Genomic DNA, 7,447 nt, shown 5'->3' on the forward strand with positions numbered 1-7,447 from the left:
GATTTTTTTTGTCTAAAGCAAAAGTAATGATCTCATTTTATTTAGTTTTCCTTTATAGATAACCACAGTCTATTATTTTCTCTTTATTATGCAATGCCACCTCTTTCATAAATCAAGTTTCCATTTATATTGGGTCTGATCTGGGCTCCCTAACTGTTCATTTGATCTATATGTCTATCTCTATGCCTGAAATATATTAAATACTATGGATTTAATATGTTTCCTAGTAAGGCAGTTTCTGTCACCTTGTCATTTTTCATGAGTGACTATTTGTGGTCCTTTGCTCTTCTATACACATTTTTAATTGGGCAGATCAAGTTCCTTGAAAATCTCTGTATGGATTTTGATCTGCATCTTATTTTAGAACTGCATTGACTTTTTAGGTACATTAAGGCAGAGTTGATCTCTTTATTATATTGATATTGCTATCCATTTACTTATTAATTATCTATTCCATTTATTTAGGCCTTTTCAATGTCTCTTAAATTTTTATAGTTTATTCATCAAGTTATTTTACATCTATTGTCCAACTTGTTTTTGAGAACTTTATATATTTTTCTTGCCCTCATATGGGGTATCTTTTAACTTTTCAGTATGCAATATCACTTATGCTAATCTTGTTTCATTTATCCTTTCTTTTTCTTTTTTTTTTTTTCCTGGAGTATTTGAAAGAAAATCTAAGACTTTTTTTTTTTTTTAAACACCTACAGCACCCGGTATTCCTAGTTGGTCTCCCATCCAAGTATTAACCAGGCCCGACCCTGCTTAGCTTCTGAGATCAGATGAGATTGGGCACGTTCAGGGTGGCATGACCGTAGACCAGGCATTTTCTCATTACACCTACAAATACTTCAGTATTCATGTCAAAATAATAAAGATTTAGAAAAACAAACAAACAGTGACCATATCATTGTCACACTTAATAAAATTAGTAGTTCCTTTGTATCATCTAATACAAAGACCATGATGAAATTTCCCTAATTGTTTCCAAGATGGCTAGTTTGAGGATCCGAACAAAGTCTACATGTTGCATTTGGTTGTTTGTCCTCATGTCCTTTATTCTTATGCATCTTCCTCACCTATTTTTGATTGATTTATTGAAATATCCAAGTCATTTGCCCTATAGAATATCCTATGGTTTATATTTGGCTTCTTGCTTCTTTATTATGACACCTAAATTGTTCCTCTATACTCATATTTCCTGTATTCTGGGAATTAGACCTAGAGGCTTGATTGGATTGAGTTCAGGTTATATATATACCTTAGGGGGCTTGATTGGATTGAGTTCAGGTTATATATATACCTTAGGGGGCTGCTACTCCCAAAGAGCCTGAAGAGGTTAAGGGAGAGAAAGTTGTTATCAGGTAAGAGCTGAAGTACTGGAAGATGTGTTACCTCAGGGGAGCTGTGGCCAAAGGGAAAAGTAATGGTTGCAGAAATGCAGCCTGAGCAAGAGGGAGAGGAATGACTTTAATCTCTCCTCCCACCCTCCATCCCCTGAGCCCGAGTGGGCCCTGTGTGAAGCAGTTCATCAAGGTCAGATTCCTAGGGTACAGAGAAGTGCAGGGAAGGGCAGAGAATGGAGCTGAGGGACCAATAAAAAATAATCAGCACGACGTTTCATTAATGGTTGTTGTCTTGTTCCATTACTTCATCAAATGGTGAAAAAAATAAAGATTATCTAATTGTGTCATTCTTCTGTATTCATTAGGTGGAATTTTTTTATAAAGAAGAATTTCTTTTTATTTATCATTTGGTTACTCTTAAAATACAATTTGTATGAAAAAAGAATAAATGCTTGATTCTTTCAATTAAATAATTGTTATCAATTCATTTATTAATGTTTAGAGTAATTAGCAGGTGTCTTAGCAAATTTCATGAATATGGATGTGAAATTCTAAACAAAATATTAAGTTGAATCCAGCTTTATACATTTTTTAAAAAAATAAACTATATCTTGATCAAAGTGGGTTTATCTCAGGAGTACAAATCAGATGAGATAGGGCATGTTCAGAGTGGCATGACCGTAGACCAGACATTGTGTTATTACACTACAAATACTTCAGTATTCATGTCAAAATAATAATGATAAAAAAAAACAGTGACCATATTGTTGTCATACTTAATAAAATTAGTAGTTCCTTCATATCATCTAATACAAAGACCATGAAATGAAATGTATTTTCCTTTTCTGTTAGGACCCTGTATGGTTTCAGTGTCAGGATTATATTAGCTTCATAAAATGAGTTGGGAACTGTTTCTTCTTTTGTATTCTCTGTAAAAATGAAAATTTTTGTTTCTTGAAAGCTTAAGAGAATTCACCTATAAAACCATCTGAGGCTGGTGGCATTTGGGGGGGATATTTTTAACACAGGTACGATATTTTTAAAGTTTTGCAGGATTATTGATGCTTTCTATTTTTTCTTGAGTCATTTTTATTAAGATGTATATTTTTAGTGGGATTTGTCCATTTCATTTGTTTTTAAATTATTAGCCCAATGTCATTCATATTCTGATTATCTTTTTATTTTTCTGTGTCTGGATTTCTGTAACTCCATTTTTATTTATACTATTGTTTATTTGTCCTCTTTTTTCTTGACCAATAGATTTTTAGCATTGTTGTTTATTCTTGTATCCCTTTCTTAATTAATTAATTTTAATGGTTAATTTATATTGCTTAATAATTTTCTACTACTTTATTGACATTATTTCTCTTTTTAATTTTTTCATGTGGACACTTCGTTCATTAAATTTCATCCTTTTCACTTTTCTACTACAAACTTCTAAAAAGGCTGTGCATCTTATACAGATTTAATGCAATCTCCATCAAAATCCCTTGGCATTTTTTAAAGAAATAGAACAAAAAATCATCAGATCTTTATGGAAGCACGAAAGACTCCGAATTGCCAAAGTCATCCTGAGAAAAAAGAACGAGGCTGGAGGCATCACTCTGCCCGACTTCAAATTATATTACAAAGCGACAGTAATCAAAACGGCATGGCATTGGCAGCAAATCAGACACACAGACCAGTGGAACAGAATCGAGAGTCCAGAAGTAAACCCATATTTATATGGGCAAATGATTTTTTGACAAAAAAGCAAAAAACATACAGTAGAGAAAGGAAAACCTCTTCAATAAATGGTTCTGGGAAAACTAGAAAGCCACATGCAAAAGAATGAAACTAGACTATCTATCACCACATGCCAAAATTAACTTAAAATGGATTGAGGACCTGAATATAAGACCTAAGACAATAAAATGCATAGAAGAAAAACATAGGAACGGAACTCAGGGACCTTGGACTTCAAGAGCATCTTATGAATTTGACCTCAAAGGCAAGGGAAGTAAAAGCAAAAATAAATGAATGGTACTACATCAAACTAAAAAGCTTCTGCTCAGCAAAAGAAACTGTCAACAAGGTAAAGAGACAACCATCAGAATGGGAAAATATATTTGCAAGCAATGCATCGATGAGGGCCTAACATCCAAAATATACAAAGAACTCATACAACTCAATAACAACAAAAAGCCACATTATCCAATCAAAACATGAGCAGAGGACCTGAACAGACACTTCTCCCCAGAGGACATACGAATGGCCAACAAACATATGAAAAGATGCTCAACATCACTAGCTATTAGAGAAATGCAAATCAAAACCACAACGAGATACCATCTCACCTGTTAGAATGGCTATAATCAACAGGACAGGTAATAACAAATGCTGGAGAGGATACAGAGAAAAAGGAACCCTCATACACTGCTGGTGGGACTGCAAATTGGTACAGCCACTATGGAAAACAGTATGGAGGTTCCTCAAAAATCTAAGAATTGATCTACCATATGATCCAGCAATCCCTCTAAAGGCTTAAAAATCATATAAAGATATTTGCACACCAGTATTCATAGCAGCATTATTCGCAGTGGCCAGGACATGAAAGCAACCAAAGTGTCCTACGATAGATGATTGGCTAAAGAAGCTGTGGTACATATATACAATGGAATATTACTCAGCCATAAGAAGAGATGAAATACTGCCATTTGCGACAACATGGTTAGAACTCGAGATAATCATGCTAAGCGAAATAAGCCAGACAAAAAGTTGAAAATCACATGATAACACTTATATGTGGGATATAAACCTAAAAGCAACAAAGGAACAGGACAAACAAACAGAGACTCATGGACATGGACTATAGACTAGTGGTTACCAGAGGGTAAGGGATGGGAGAGGAGCAGGAGGGTAGATGGGGTAGAGGGGATCAAATATATGGTAGCTGAAGGAAACTGGACTTTGGGTGGTAAACACACAATAGAACATACAGATGTTAAATTATAATGTACACCCGAAAATTATACAATTGTATTAATCAATGTTACCCCAATAAACAATTAAAAAAATGGCTATGCATCTTATTTATTTGGGCTTGTTATTTAAAAATTTTCTTTGATCTCTGAATAATTAAGAAGTACATTTTAAGTATCAAGACATAATATTTAAAAAGTTATCCTTTTTTCATATTTTAAACTAAATTGCATTTTGGTGAGGGAGTATGGAATGTATGATAATATTTTTTGAAATTTATTGCTACTTTGTGCTTTGATACTTGATGAATGTTTGTAAATGCTCTATATGTGTTTGAGACAATTTTACTTTCTGATTGTTTGGCTCTGAGCTCTTTATATGTCCATTAAATCGAGCCTGTTAATTTTGCTATCCAAATCTATATCCTTAATAATTTTGAGCTTTTAATTACTAAGATAAATTTGTTAAGTCTCCCACTAGAATGGTATCCTAGGCAGAAGGAACAGCAAGTGCTGGGGCCCAAAAGAGTCAGAGTGGTGGGAATGGAGTGAGCAGGTAGGAGGAGATGCATTTAGAGAAGTAACTGGAGTCCAGATTAAAGGGCCTTATAGACTATTATAAAAATTTTGGTTTTCCCTCTGAGTGAAATAGAAGGGTTCTGAGCTGAAGAGTGACATAATCTGACTTATGTTCTAAAAGGATTTCTCTGGCTCCTCTGTTGAGAATAGACATGGGATAAGGCTAGAAGCAGAGAGACATATAAAGAGGCAGTGACGGTAATCCAGGCAAGAGATGATGGTGGCTTGGACTAGGTGGTGGCAGTGGAGGTGATGAGAAGTGACTGGATCCTAAAAATACTTCAGTGGTTCAGCCAAAAGGATTTGCTAAAATTCATGTAGACATGAATTTTAAGAGAAATAAATGCATCTGTTAACACCTAGAAGGATCAAGATGTCACCTGTTGATAGAAAGACCATGAATGAAATAGATTCTGGAGGAAAGGAACAAGAGTTTTGGATATGTTGAATTTAGACAAGTGATAATATTGAGTAGGCAGTTGGAGTTTAGAACAGGAGTCTGGCAAAGATTATAAATAGGGCAGTAATTAGCATAGAGAGGTGGTATTTAAAAGGCAGGGAGTGAACGTAGGTAAAGAAGAGGAGCAAGCACTGAACACTCTGAGACTCTGACATTAAGCGGTCAGGGAGAGCAGGTAGAGATCAGTAAGGGGATGAAGAAGAAGCCACCACCAGAGAGCTAGTTGAAAAACAGGAGAGTGGGGTCCTAGAGCTAAATGTGGGTGTTATGTGACTTTTTAAAATATATTCCTCTAAATGTGTAATTTTTGAAATTTCCATAATGTAAATTAAAAATGGTGATTACTGAATTAGTTTCCTAATGTATACATTTTGTAATAACACAAAAATCTGTTGAGAGAAGAAATTCCTGACAATTTCCAACTCCAAATAATTTCTAATTTGACATTTTATAGGGCTTAAATGTGAATCTTTAAATCTGGCTTCTGTTGGGGTCACCTCTGTGTTGTTTTAATGCTCCTTGGGGAGGGAGAGTTAACTGTCTCTTCTTTTTGTCTTTGCTGGGCTCCCATTACCATGGGACTGGCTGTGACTTCAGGCTTTCATCTTTCCCATCTGAGGTCTTTTTGTTGTTTCTGTTGTGATAAAGAGGATTTCCTAGAGAAAAAAAGTTGATGGAATGGCTGTCTTCTCAATGGCTGTATAGTCTGAGTTTGTACTTTGATATATTTCAGGGTAGTTTCTAATTGCCGTATAGTTTTTGCATATGGAAATGGTTGGGTGGCATATTTCTGGGTTCTCAACTGAGTTTTATCAAACTGACCACAACAACACAAAACAAAACCCAAACCTGGCACATAGTAAGTATTCAGTAAATGTTTGTTCAGTTGGGTTGGAAGATTCAGCCTCTTACATGGCAGACACAGTGCTTACAAAACAACAGAAGATTTTATTTTAAAAGTTATCAACTTCTGGGAGCGAGCCGTTACTTTAAGATTACACATACATATATGTATTTTAGTAAACATAATTATAAAACATGCCTAAATTACAAATTACCAACCTTAAAAATTTTAAAGTAGTTTATCCCTGTTGGTTTTCTTTTCCCACTAAAGTCATCTGTTGACAGAGCACCATTAGCAGCTGAAAAGACATGGCAGGGAATTGAACAAATTGAATGTGAATAGCAGACAGATTTTCTCCTTCTGTGTGTGTGTATTGGACACGACTGTGAACAGTTGGAGGTCAGACCATCACTAATATGTATAAAACTTTTGATGTTAATTTACCATTAAAAAATATATTAATTTTTGGCAGAGGTGCGAATGTTCTTGTCTTGCCTAAAGCTTTATTTCCCGTGATACATGGAAAGCTAAAATCCACATTGGGCCAATTTGAAAAGCAAGTAAACTTTTTCTTTATTAAAGCCCCATTTTGTTTCTTAGTGAAAGTACATATATGAATTTCATTTTCACTCACTAAAAAGGCCCTTGCAAAAGACAAATGATCAGTGAGGAAAAGAGAGATTATATGAATAGGATGCAGGCATCCTGTTTTGGCTGCATTTAATGGATTCCCTGAACTTGTTCTTTCAGTTGCCATTTGTGCTGTGCCTGCTCAATGTCAAACAAACATCTTGTCAAGGAACAAAAGGATGCGGAAGATTTTGAGTTGCAATGCCTTAGCATGTTAGTAGACTGTACTTTTAAAAAGAATAATCTTTTCTTCAATTTCTGTAAAATAGATGTCTCTACTAGTGAGTGCTGGGTTAGGGTTAGAGTTGAACTTAGGAGGCATTTGGGGTAAAAAATAAAAGAAATATCCAGTTAAAAGTCTCTTCACAGTTTAGAAACTGGCTGTGTATTCTCATGGACAGTTAAACACTGTCAGGTCTTTAACATCTTTTCTATAACCGGGTTTCCAAACTACACCAGGAGAGTAAATATTGTTTCTGAGCAGAATAGCGCATTTTGGAATTGCTTGCTTTTTCTGGTATATGCGTTTATGAAAAAAGAAAATAAAAGAAGGGATTTTATTTTATTATTGCAACGAAATACAATTGCTTTTGACATGTCGACATCTAATATAAAATGACATTGATAT

At 34.7% G+C, this 7,447-nt stretch overlaps 1 pseudogene; it reads right to left on the reverse strand.

The window, feature by feature from the left end:
* Positions 1-701: 701 nt before the first annotated feature.
* LOC111736308 lies at positions 702-820 on the reverse strand (annotated as a pseudogene).
* Between the last annotated feature and the right edge of the window lie 6,627 nt (positions 821-7,447).

The sequence above is a fragment of the Pteropus vampyrus genome, unplaced genomic scaffold (assembly GCF_000151845.1).
Source record: "Pteropus vampyrus isolate Shadow unplaced genomic scaffold, Pvam_2.0 Scaffold1, whole genome shotgun sequence".
NCBI classification, from domain to species: Eukaryota; Metazoa; Chordata; class Mammalia; order Chiroptera; family Pteropodidae; genus Pteropus; species Pteropus vampyrus.